Raw genomic sequence first — 13524 nt, 5'->3', positions numbered from 1 at the left:
ATAATGTCTTTTTTTCTGGAGTGGTTAAGAGCAGGTGGACTCTTACCTGGAGAACCAAGTTCAATTCCCCACTCCTCCACATTAGCGGCGGAGTCTTCTCTGGTGAACTGGATTTGTTTCCCCACTCCTGCACATGAACCCTGCTGGGTGACCTCGGGCCAATTCTCTCTGAAGCCTCTCAGCCCCACCTGCCTCACAAGGTGTATGTTATGGGGAGAGGGAGGGAAAGGAGTTTGTAAGCCTGTCTGAGACTCCTTACAGGAGAAAAAGGTGGAGTACAAATCCAAACGTAGTGGTTAAGAGCAGGTGGATTCTAATCTGGAGAACCGGGTTTGATTCCCTACTCCATCTGAGTGGCGGAGGCTTATCTGGTGAACCAGATGTGCTTCCGCACTCCTGCATTTCTGCTGGGTGATCTTGGGCTAGTCACAGTTCTTCAGAACTCTCTCAGCCCCACCTGTCTCACAAGGTGTGGGGAGATGAAAGGAAAGGAGCTTGTAAGCCATCTTGAGTCTCCTTACAGGAGAGAAAGGTGGGGTATAAATGGCATAGGAGGTTAAGAGCTCATGTATCTAATCTGGAGGAACCGGGTTTGATTCCCAGCTCTGCCGCCTGAGCTGTGGAGGCTTATCTGGGGAATTCAGAGTAGCCTGTACACTCCCACACATGCCAGCTGGGTGACCTTGGGCTAGTCACAGCTTCTCGGAGCTCTCTCAGCCCCACCTACCTCACAGGGTGTTTGTTGTGAGGGGGGAAGGGCAAGGAGATTGTAAGCCCCTTTGAGTCTCCTGCAGGAGAGAAAGGGAGGATATAAATCCAAACTCCTCCTCCTCCTCCTCCTCCTCCTCCTCCTCCTCCTCTTCTTCTTCTTCTTCTTCTTCTAGGAGAGAAAGACAGGGTATTTCCCAACATTTAGGTGGCCCAGCTGTGAAAGCGGTTGGAGATTTTTAGTTATTATTTGGTTTCTTCCTTTATTGCCCGCCTTTCTCTCTGAGACTCAAGACAGATGAGAGAATCCAAAAACCATGCTGCAAAAATAATGTAATGCAAACAATGCAAAAAGAAAATCGAACACAATACAGTGTAAACAGTGTAAATATTTGGCTGATAATTAGGCATTTCAGAAGGGCATTTGGTTAGTGTTTCGATACAGACTTTTATAGGGTACGAGGCCTTTCTGCCTAGCAGCTATTTTTTCCAAACTGTTGTTCGGAGAAGCAAGGAGGACATAACTGATCTGGGACTTTGGCTCAGTTTTTCCTCGCCACACCCTCGCCGGGTCACCCGCGGCATTTTCTCACAGTCTGAAGGCCTCGGGCCTGGTGAAACAAGAGACTCCGCGGGTCACTGCGAGCCGCCAAACCCCACAACTGCTTGTCTGGCCGTGGCAGGCTTTGGCAGGGAACTTGGGGAATCCCAAATATGCAGACGCTGTGCGGGCGGAAACTCCAGCAGGCTGAAAGACACGGAACATATTGTGCCGAGGACCGATTTCCGCAGTGTGTGATAGGAAGGGAAATGTCAGGGCCCCGCATATCAGTTCCCAGTGAGTGCCTGAATTCCTGCATCAGCCAAATAGTGCCCTTCCCTGACTGTTTCAGGTCAGGAAAAAAGAGACGGAAGGCCCATTTCCAGATCCTGGGGTCCACATCTTTGCTTTCCTGGGCCACGCCAGATCAGGTAGCAGAGATCGGGGAGGCCACAGAGCTTATTACCGAGTAGCTACCTGGCGCTTGCTCAAGTTGCTAACTCCAGACTTGGAACTTTCAGGAAGCCGGGGGGTCGGGGAAATTTAAAGAGGGGAGAATCTCAGGAATGTAAAAGGTCTTAGAGTCATTTTCTCCAAGGGAACTAGTCTCTGTCACCTGGAGCAGTTCTAATTCCAGCAGATCCCCAGGCCTTGCCTGGAGGTTGGCAACCATCGGGGTGTTACTTATTCAGCGGCCATCAGCTTTTGTTCCGTGTCTGAATATCACCACTCGGCTTGGATAAACCAGGGCCTGTGTCGCCATAGTAACCGAAATCGGAGCCACTTCAAGGTTTCCTCTGCCCGGGAAGGAGATAAAACGGGATGTTGTCGATAAAATGTTGTCGCTGACTGTTGGGAAAGTTGCGGAGTGTCAGCCCCAGGGGGTGGAAAGAAGGCAGCGGCATCCCGTGAGAAGGAAAGTGGAGGTCTCTAAACGAATCTTTCCCAAAAGGTGGACTGTGGGGCTTTCCGGACTGACAGAGTTGTACTGGTTTCTATCTAGGTTCACCTCAGTGTATCCGCACTGCAACTGAGCTCAACGTTGTTTTGTCTCAGTTCCCCTCCCTCAGAACTGCGACATCCCTGTCGCAGTTATGAACTGCACCTTTCTGCTGGAACAAGGTCGATAACGCTTCGAAGTCGCGGGACGCTGTCAGCCCATGACACCTCATCCGTTCAACTTCAAATCAGGAGCCGCTTTTGTGTGGCATGCGCTGAAACGGGAGAGTAAATTCGTGGCGGGCATGTAACTGTAAACCGTAAAACTGTAAAAGAACGCTCCCGTTTCCCATGGTAACACAAGCTCCAATCACGATAGAGGAGCGAAACAGGCACCAAGATGATCCCGCCCACTTAGCTCGGTTCCAGGGGGCCAAGTAAGTTGCTGTGCGGACAGCCTGGAATCGCCCCCCACTGAAGGGAACCGAGTCGACCTTAGCTCCCTTCTGTAGTGCGGAAAGCCCCTGTATGGGATTGTACCGTTCCTTTCTTCTCTAAACCCCAACCTCCCCAGCCATAGAATCATAGAGTTGGAAGAGACCCCCAGGGACCATCCAGTTCAACCCCCTGCAATGCAGGAACATGCAATCAAAGCACTCCTGACTGATGGCCATCCAGCCTCTCTTTAAAAACCTCCAAAGAAAGAGACTCCACCACCCTCAGAGGTTGTGCATTCCTCTGTCGAACAGCCCTGACCGTCAGGAAGTCCTTCCTAATGTTTAGGTGGAAACTCCTTTCCTGTATTGTCGAAGGCTTTCGTGGTTCTTTGCATTATGCGCCATGAAGCACTCAAACAACTGGCGTTTGTTGTGAACTAGAGACTTTAAAATCATACTACTACTGCCCCAGGGTGGCTCATAGACATATAAACAGTTAACAATGCACCCGGCCATTGGACAGCGATTGGCTGTTCTGCTCTGATGTCACAGTAGGCCTGGCCCTTCATCTGCCCTTGGGTTTCCATTGGGGAGGAAGTCTGATAACAAATATTGCAAAAATAAACCTGCTGAACTGTGCATGGATTTAAAAAAGAAAAAGAAACAGATGTGACTGCATTCATATCAGGATTGGTCTTTTCTCAAGGGGCCGATCAATAATGTCCAAAGGGGCGGCAACGCCAACGGATGAAAATTGCTGATTTAGTAAAAGCTGCTTTGAATTCTGGAGAGAAGCAGAATTAGGCATTTTAAAACACCCCCCTAAATAAACTTGGTTGTGGGGCATTGGCAGACACCTAATCCAGGGACGACAAACCCAGATTCTGGCCAAAATAGGTATTTATACTTTTTTAACACACTGAGCCAGTATGGTGTGAGTCCCGGGTTCGAATGCCGCATTCGGCCATGGAGCCTTACTGGCCTACCTCACAGGGTTGCTGTGAGGGTGTTGGGTGACCTTAGGCTGCTCATGGCATAGGAGGTTAAGAGCTCGTGTATCTAATCTGGAGGAACCGGGTTTGGTTCCCAGCTCTGCCGCCTGAGCTGTGGAGGCTTATCTGGGGAATTCAGATTAGCCTGTACACTCCCACACACGCCAGCTGGGTGACCTTGGGCTAGTCACAGCTTCTCGGAGCTCTCTCAGTCCCACCCACCTCACAGGGTGTTTGTTGTGAGGGAAGGGCAAGGGAGATTGTAAGCCCCTTTGAGTCTCTCCTGCAGGAGGCGAAAGGGGGGATATAAATCCAAACTCCTCCCTCCCTCTTCTCTCCTCCTCCTCTTCTTCTTCTTCTTCTTCTTCTTCTTCTTCTTCTTCTTCTTCTTCTTCTTCTTCTTCTTCTTCTTCTTCTTCTTCTTCTTCTTCTTCTTCTTCTTCTTCTTCTTCTTCTTCTTCTTCTTCTTCTTCTTCTTCTTCTTCTTCTTCTTCTTCTTCTTCTTCTTCTTCTTCTTCTTCTTCTTCTTCTTCGTGCACTCTTAGCCTGGCCTACCTTACAGGGTTGATGTGAGGATACTGGGTGACCTTAGGCCGGTTGCACACTCTGAGCTTGGCCTACCTCACAGGGTTGCTGTGAGGCAAAGAAGATGATATCAGTCACTCCGGGGACCAAGCTGGCATGTCAAGGAAAAATGAAAAGACTGAAACGGCTGCTTCAAGAGAGACCGAATTTATGTTGGAAATAAATGGCCGCGCCGGGCGAAGCGACAGACAGCCGTCAATGGTCCTCTGAGTTCCATCCGAAGCTGCAAATACCTGCCTGCGCCTCGTCTGATGTAATTAAATTCATGTAGTGAATAATTTTAAGACAATTACATTTTAATAGCGTCTCCCTAATAGCCTTAATCAATCTGTCAACAAGCAGACAGCGAGCGGGTGAGGCCAATTAACCGATCTTTAAATCGACCGGCCGACCTCGGCCACAGACCCAAGAATGGCACCCATCCGTTCAGCTGCAGAACCCCCAACTTGCCCACCCAAGACGTGGGACCCGGCCACATCTGGGCCCAGGTGTTCTGTTTTTAGAAACACCCCCCCCCCCAAAGCGACTGCAACACAACTTGGGACTACGTTGCCCGGCATTGTGCGTTGGGTCACCTACGCTGACCCCGGAACAGGGGCGTCCTCTCTGCAGAGAACCCTTTTGACGAAAGGAAATGCTATTTTTGACCTGCTCCACCCCACTCCCATGGCTGAAATAAATGCAGCACCTCTCTGACTCATTGGAGCTCTTCTTATGTACGGTTTATGTTCACGGAGCCAGATGTTTGGAGCACGTGGCCTCCTTTGGTGGGCAAGTGGAGACCGGACAGGGCTTTCCAAGGGGAATCCGGTATTTTCTCCATGACCTCAGCAGAGAGGGAAGAACTTGTGGGTCTCAACAGATCGTCTTCCGCTCAAATACCCAATGTAGCTCCTGTGGGGCCCATGATGCTCACCACTTTTCCGGGGTACCTGTCAAGTGTTTTTAGAAAATGGGCAGGGCCAGGTGGGGAGTGGTTGCCCTGAAAGGCTTCTGATAGTCCACAGGAGATTTGATTGGCCCCACCACAGCATCAGGATCTTGTCTGTGTGAGTGAAGGTAAACTGTGGCAGCCATTTTGTCTCCTCCAGCTGTGGCAGCCATTTTGTGACTGTCTCCTCTAACCACAACAGCCATTTTGTCTCCTCCAGCTGTGGCAGCCATTTTGTGACTGTCTCCTCTAACCACAACAGCCATTTTGTCTCCTCCAGCTGTGGCAGCCATTTTGTGACTGTCTCATCCACCCATGGCAGCCATTTTGTGACTGTCTCCTTTGCCAGTGGCCCACCACACTAAAGAAATTGGGGAGCCGTGCCCTATGACTAGTTACCCTCTGAAGTCCCTCCTCAGAGTCTGTCCTCGTGGTCAGCTACATCTCCTACTTGACTCATTTTGCCTTCAGCTCCCAGGGCTTTCACCCCAACAAGATAATTCATCGTGTTCAAAATGTACATCTTCTGTTAACAACATTTATCTGCCACTGCTGCATGGACCAGCCAAATACAAAGTGGTTAGAGTGGTGGTCGTGCATCTGGGGGACCCAACTTCAAATCTTCCACTCTGCTATGGAAGCTTGCTGGCACCATGCATGAACTCTCAGCCTGACCTACCTCGCAGGGTTGTTGTGAAGATAAAATTGAGAAGAAGGCCCCATTGCAGGGAAAGGTGGGTTGTAAACCAAGCAGACAAAATAAATATTGCAGGTAACTTTGAGCGTTTCCCCACTTACCTGCTGCTGCGTGCTACTCTCCCCAAGTAGCGCGGGGTCCCCCGGCACTCCCCATTACAGGGGCAGCGACAACGCAGCCGCCCCGACGCTGCCGCTGTCGCGCCCCCTCAGCGCGCGACGTTCCTGGCGCCTTTTGAAACAGCGCCTTTTGATGACCCCGCGCTCTGGGGAAGCCCGGGCACGCGTCAGAAATGATGCGCACTGGGAGTAGCGCACAGCAACCACTCACCCAGGTAAGTGGGGAAACTACCACAGTTGCCTTGCTTCTCCCCTCAGCAGGGACCCAAGGCAGGTGACACAAAATACCACAGGGAGCAGCAGTGGCGTAGGAGGTTAAGAGCTCGTGTATGTAATCTGGAGGAACCGGGTTTGATTCCCAGCTCTGCCGCCTGAGCTGTGGAGGCTTATCTGGGGAATTCAGATTAGCCTGTACACTCCCACACACGGCAGCTGCGTGACCTTGGGCTAGTCACAGCTTCTCGGAGCTCTCTCAGCCCCACCTACCTCACAGGGTGTTTGTTGTGAGGGGGGAAGGGCAAGGAGATTGTAAGCCCCTTTGAGTCTCCTGCAGGAGAGAAAGGGGGGATATAAATCCAAACTACTCCTCCTCCTCCTCCTCCTCCTCTTCTTCTTCTTCTCCTCCTCCTCCTCCTCCTCCTCCTCCTCCTCCTCCTCTTCTTCTTCTTCTTCTTCTTCTTAAATAATCAAGTAGATGTTCAAAGAATCTCAGCCTACTTCACAGGGTTATTGTGAGGATAAAATAGAAGAGAACGATGGAAACTGTTTCATACTTGGGGAAGGAGGTATACACAAAGTAAACAAACAAACAAACAAACAAACAAACTGAACCTGTTTAAATGTCCTTTGCAACCCATTTAACCTGTTAGACTTTGATCTACATGCTGTCAAATGACTGCAGTTGGCAATTTTGCTGGGGAGGATGTATAAAAGGGTTCCCTAACGTGGTGCTCATGGGTACTATGGCACCTGCACATACCTTTCCAGGTGCATACCAAGTGTTTTTAGAAAGGGAGCCGGGCCTGGTGGGGGAATGACGCTCAGGGCTTCAAATTAGCCATTGCAGATCGGCGGTGCAGATTTTCCAAAAATTTGTACTCGGCAGTTGCAATTACAGCTCAAGGTTCTTCGCTGCTTGACTGATAAGCTACGTGCGTGGAATCTGTGTGTGTTTTAAAGAATATGTTCATTTTAAAAAGCAGTTTGTTCAACAGCTTCTGCCTGAAATGACGAGGTGGGTGAAAATCCTTGAGATTTTTGAGGTTGACTCCGCCTCTTATGGCAGCCATTTTGGGGTTGGGCTCACCGTGCAGTGCCAGGGGGTCGAAGATGCCCACAGGCCAGGGATTGGGGACCCTTGGTTTTTTATGACGTTGCCCGTGCATTTGAAGCACCAGCTATGCGCTCAATTCACCGGATGGCGTAATGAGCATTTCCCAGCACTTGGTGGCGGTATTGCTCAGGATTTGAAGTTCAGTAAAACGAAAAGACAGTGAAAAAAGAATTTGCACCTAATGTTCCTGAGACTTTTCTGAATGTGATTTTTTTCAAAAGAAAAGATTGGCTCATAGTCTTTTTTTAAATAAAGAAATAACTGGAAGGGGGTAACTGATTTGTAGCCACCCCCTTGGCTTTCTTTACAAGAAGGAACCCTGCTCTAAAACAAATCTACAGTAATTTATTGGCTATTTTGATTATTTTTATTGTACCACCTAATTCCAATTGGTTGTATTTTCCCCCCTATTTTCGGATGCTACCTTAGAAACACAGCAGCATAGAGCTGGAAGGGACCTTATGGGTCACCTAGTCCAACCGCCTGACCAACAAGAAATTCACAACCACTCCATGCCCGACTCCCCTTGTGACCCCTGCTGTATGCTCAGAGGAAGGCATGAAATCTTCAGGATCCCTGGGCCAATCTGGCAATGGCAAACCACCTCTGAACATCTCTTTCCCTGATCTTGATGGCCCAGGCTAGCCCCTTCTCATCAGATCTCAGAAGCTAAGCAGGGTCAGACGTAGTTAGTACTTGGATGGGAGACCACCATGGAAATCCAGGGTTGCTACACAGAGGCAGCCAGTGGCAAACCACCTCTGTATGTTTTTTGCCCTGATGTGGATGGCCCAGGCTAGCCCCTTCTAATCAGATCTCAGATGCTGAGCTGGGTTGTCCCTGGTTAGTACTTGGATGGGGAGACCACCGAAGAAGTCCAGGATAGCTTCGCAGAGGCAATCAATGGCAAACCACCTCTGTTCATCTCTTGCCCTGACGCGAACAGCCCAGACTTACTACTTCTCAGAAGCAAAGCAGGAGCAGCCCTGGTTAAGACTTAGATGGGAAACCACCAGGGATGTCCAGGGTTTCTCTGCAGAGGCAATCAATGGCAAACCGCCTCTGTTCATCTCTTGCCCTGACACGAACAGCCCAGACTTACCACTTCTCAGAAGCAAAGCAGGAGCAGCCCTGGTTAGGACTTAGGTGGAAAACCACCAGGGATGTCCAGGGTTTCTCTGCAGAGGCAATCAATGGCAAACCACCTCTGTCCATCTCTTGCCCTAACATGAGTGGCCCAGGCTAGCCTCTTCTCATCACATCTTGGAATCTAAACAGGGTCAAGCCCTGGTTAGTACGTGGATGGGAGACCCCCAGGGAAGTCCAGGGTTGCTTTGCAGAAGCAAGCGATGGCAAACCACCTCTGTTTATCCCTTGCTCTGACGTAGATGGTCCAGACTTCTCACCACCCCCTTTTGGGGCACGGCCGGTGGTGGAGTGACTAATTTTCCTTCCCTCGAATCGATCGGGCTATTTTTAGAAAGGTTTCTGCTTCAATCGAGCAGCAGGTGGGAGCTAAAAATAACTCCCGGGGCTGAGTGCTCCAAACATTGCCGAGCTTTGGCTGACTCCAGAATAAGTCTTGCGTCATGGGGTGCGTCGGCTACTCCGTCTGGACTCGGGCCTGCCAAATACCTGGCTCTAGACCGGCGCAAACTCCCAAGCCCATTTCCTCTTACGAAGCGACACCGGGGATTGTTTCAGAGGCAGCGTGGTGTAGCGGTTAGAGCAGGGACCTGACACGTTTCCTAAAGCCCATTAAATGGTTTACAAACTGGGTGGGGCTAGGTGGCGCTTTTGCCCAGCAAGGCTTCTGATTGGCCGTTGGAGATTTGATTGGCTGGGCAGATTGCGAAAAGTGTAGCTTGCCACCGTAACCCGAGGATGGTGCTGAATGTAGATTCGAAGGCAGGCCTTTTCACGATAACGGGCACAAGCATTCCCCAGCAGCCAACACTTGTTCGTTCAACTCTGTATGTCCGCGGCCTTTGTTTAGAAAGAGAATGAGTCTTCTCGGGGATAATGTAATCATCCGGCCGCTTGGAGCCAAGTACATCTCATCCTGCACCCCAAAAGGGCAAGGCGTCCTCCGTGTTCTCGGTATTTCCACCGAACTCAAAGAGGGCTACTTAATAACAATGAAAGTAATGAATTCTCTGGGGGTTGCATGAAAAGCCAGCCCTGCCCGACTCATTTCCCAGCACAACGGCTCCGCTAAGAACATCCTGACCTCTACAGACGACCGTACAGACCGCACAGAGGGGTTGTTCCGTGGGACGAGGAATGCAAACCCAGAAGAAAAGGTATAAAGATTTATAAGGAAGATGTGTACATTTGGGGGTCTTTGTTCGTCTGGCAGGCTTCAGGAGAAAGGGAAAGATAAGTGAAAACTCACTCTTCCAAGAAAAAACTTTGCGTGGGCTTGTCTCAGCTGGCCCCGGGTCCGTTTTCAATCTCCTCGGCGAAGGGGACCGTTGTAGCTTCTGAGGACTTCCGAGCGTGGAAACGACAATTGCTTCTTCCGCTTGGAATTGAAAAAACCCTAATTTTTTTAGTGCAATTATTTTTTTATTAAATTGGATGGATGCGTTCTATTTCAGCTCTCAGGAAGGAAAAGGAAGTTGTGTAAGGAGGAAGATAATTTAAAGCACAGGTGTCAAATTTGTGGCCCTCCAGATGTTATGGACTACAGTTCCCATCATCCCCTGCCAGCATGTTGCTGGCAGGGGATGCTGAAGAACAGCAGTCCTGTATCCCCTGAATATTATTTACCTACTCGATTTAGAGGTTCCATGCACAGCCCCAAAATATCTGTCACCCAACTATCCACTGGAAGGTATGGTAATATTTTTTATCATGAGAGATTCCATGTCCCCTTACTTGTTGAGGGCAGCCTTACACCAAAGCAGTGGATTCTGGGATATGTTGAAGGGAATCCCCGTGCGCCATTGGTGCAGGGAATTCTGGTGCATGACCTCGGGGCTAATCAGTTCTGTCCACCTAACCCACCTCACAGGGTTGTTGTGAGGATACAGATGAGGAGGGCATTCCCCCGTCCAAATCCTTGGTGGGCAACAGGCTGCACATTTGTTGATATTTCTTCTGACTCTGCTGGAATTTCTCCCTCCTCTGGAGGGAGGGAGGGAGGGAGGGAGGGAGGGAGGGAGGGAGGAAGGAAGGAAGGAAGGAAGGAAGGAAGGAAGGAAGGAAGGAAGGAAGGAAGGAAGGAAGGAAGGAAGGAAGGAAAGCTCTGTTTTTCCTTCTTGGTTGCCTCTGACATTTGGCATGGCTGGAGAATTAGGCACCATTCAGCACAAAACATTGACCTTGGGTCTCTGGAAATCCAGTTACTGATTCCACTTTGCAGCCTGGCCTTTTGGGATTATAAATGCCGCTCTCCGTGATGCACAAGGCGATCTGGCTTGTTCTTTGGAAAGGACATTATTTTCCCACTCCCCAGTAGGATAATTTTACACCATAATGGCCAAGAATGTAATTTTTCAACTTCCCGGTGATCTATTAATCCCAGCGTCTCGGCTGAGTATTTGGAGGTTGGGCCACTAGAGGGAACTCTTGATACTTGTTCTACTCTGGTCTACAATAGGCAAGGAAGCTTCGGAAGACGATCAAACAGTCAATTTTGATGTGCTGAAAAGTCACCACGAACCATTCGACTTTGGCTGAAGCCCCTGAAGACTCCTGGACCCGTGTGCTTTGGTTGCAGTCCTCCTGGGTCATGGAGCCAGGGCTAGAAGGGCTGTGGTTGACTTGCGCACATAACACACTGCCAAGTTGCAGATGACTTTTAGCGATCTCTGGTGGGGCTTCCAAGGCAAGCAGTTAAATTGAGGTGCTTTCCCATTGCTTTGCAGAGGGGCTCTCCGTTCAAAGTATCGACACCGTACCTTCCGAGATCTGAAAAGATCGGCCTGTCCCATGGTGGCGAACCTTTGGCACTCCAGATGTTATGGACTACAATTCCCATCAGCCCCTGCCAGCATGGCCAATTGGCCATAACAGCATGGAGTGCCAAAGGTTCGCCACCACGGGCCCTATACGGTACCATTCCACATCCCCTGTAACCGTATGATCCCACACAAATCACCTAAAATGTTTGCAAGATGTTTTCAATCCTCTGCCCCTTACCATGATGTTTGTCCGCACTCACCCCTTCAAAATGATTCATGGCTGATGTGAGGGGTTCCCCCGCCCCCAAACACACCTTTTTGAGTTATTTGTTGAATTGATGCTTCAATGCTTCTTGCTGCAATTCTCTGTAGTTCGTATAACTGATGCTTCAAAGATTATACCCTCCCACAAATTACAAAACAAACATGATTAAGATAAACAGGCAAAGGGGAACAGAGTGATGGGATGAAATGGACATTCGGGGCCAGCACAGTGGCATGGAAGACCTAGTAAATAGATTGCACAGCAAGTGAAAATGTTTTGAAAACATTTCAGGCCAAAGAATCATTTTGAGGCTGGAAATGAAATGTTTTCAGGTGTAACAGGTTCATCCATTCATAAAGTTCCAGGGTCTGTCTGTCTGTCTGTCTGTCTGTCTGTCTGTCTGTCTGTCTGTCTGTCTGTCTGTCTGTCTGTCTGTCTGTCTGTCTCACTCACACACACACACACACACACACTCACACACACACACCTATATGTGTGAACCTGGAACATTTATGAATGGATGAACCTGTTACTATGCTTTTGTGAGCTTGACTTGGAAAATGCACTTGGTGGTTGTTTCTTGAGATCCTGCTTGAGGAAGGAAGCAAGCAAGCAAGCAAGCAAGCAAGCAAGCAAGCAAGCAAGCAAGCAAGCAAGCAAGCAAGCAAGCAAGCAAGCACGCACGCCTTATACGCCTTGCCTGCATATACTTGCCCTTATATGCGCAAGCAAGCAAGCAAGCAAGCAAGCAAGCAAGCAAGCAAGCAAGCAAGCAAGCAAGCAAGCAAGCAAGCAAGCCACAGACAGACTGCGGATTTTGAAATCTATTACTCTGAAATGTACAATTTCCACTACCTGTTCGATGCACCACAGTCAACTTTGCAATGAGAAATGCACGGAGTTTGGGGGAATTGGTGCCTGGCGTGGGTAGGATTTGGGGAGAGGAGAGAGCTCAAAGAACCATCTCTCTGTGCTCCTGGACATTGGTTAAGTGGCCAGAATATTTCCACCCACTCCTTCCTTCGGGCAGTGTGTCCTTTGGGGACATGTGACACAGCCTCTATGACCGCAGCTTCTGTCCCTGCCTTTTCATTGCCATTGTAGGTCTTCCCCTTCGGAGACAACCTGTTCCGGACTCCCTCAAGGCAAACACACTCATGACCCTTGGATGCAATTGCTGAGCTGGGAACGAAACGGCTTTCTGGGGGCAGGCTTTGAGAAATTCAATTTCACTCAGTACCTGGAGACATAAGCAGATCTCCGCACACTGGACCTGCTGAAGAGGTACACTGTAGATTGCAGGTAGCTGGTTGCTGTTTCCCAAGGCCAGCCCTTTGTGTGTTTGTATCTTTTCCGAATGAGTGTTTGGGGGATCTATAACATGGGGCCCTAGATTATTCTTTGGAAATCAGTTCCTTCTATGTGCTCTCCAGAAATTGCAATTTGGACAGTTTGGACAGACAAAATAATCACCCCAGAATGCAATTTGCCAGCTTTTATGGCCTCAAGTTTGCCTTGGAGCAATGCAAGTCTCCACTGGAAGAAGGGAATTTTGACTCTCGAGAGCTCCTGCCCTGGAAATCTGACTGGCGCTCCTGGTTTCGAATACAGATCTTTTACCGCAGACCAGTATGGCTACCCACATGAAACTGTGCTTGAGACCAGGACCCTCCTGGTTTGTCATTAGTGTTTTTAGAGGGTTTTTAGAGGGTGCGTCTTTTCTCCTTTAAAATACTGATAGCTGGATGGGCTTAGATTGTAGGAATTGACCTTAGATCGACTTGAGTCGGACCTGAGTCCTCCGCACAGACGTAGCGTCGGACTCGTGTCTGACTCGACTCACCCCCTGCGCGTTGAATTTCTGAGCTCAACTGGGGGATCGACTGGTGGACTCGGGTTGCTCTCGAGCTGAAGCCGGCGGAGTGCGGAATCTCCGTCGACTCGACTCTGCCATCTAGCCAATCACAGCTCAATATTTCGCCCATGCGCAGAAGGGGAGACTCGAAGTAGCTGGCAGCGGAGGCATCGCGCCAGAAACGAAGGACTCAGCAACCAATCAGAATGCAGTG

This window comes from Sphaerodactylus townsendi, linkage group LG04 (genome assembly GCF_021028975.2).
Source record: "Sphaerodactylus townsendi isolate TG3544 linkage group LG04, MPM_Stown_v2.3, whole genome shotgun sequence".
In the NCBI taxonomy this organism is placed as follows: Eukaryota; Metazoa; Chordata; class Lepidosauria; order Squamata; family Sphaerodactylidae; genus Sphaerodactylus; species Sphaerodactylus townsendi.
This window is presented reverse-complemented; position numbering follows the sequence as displayed.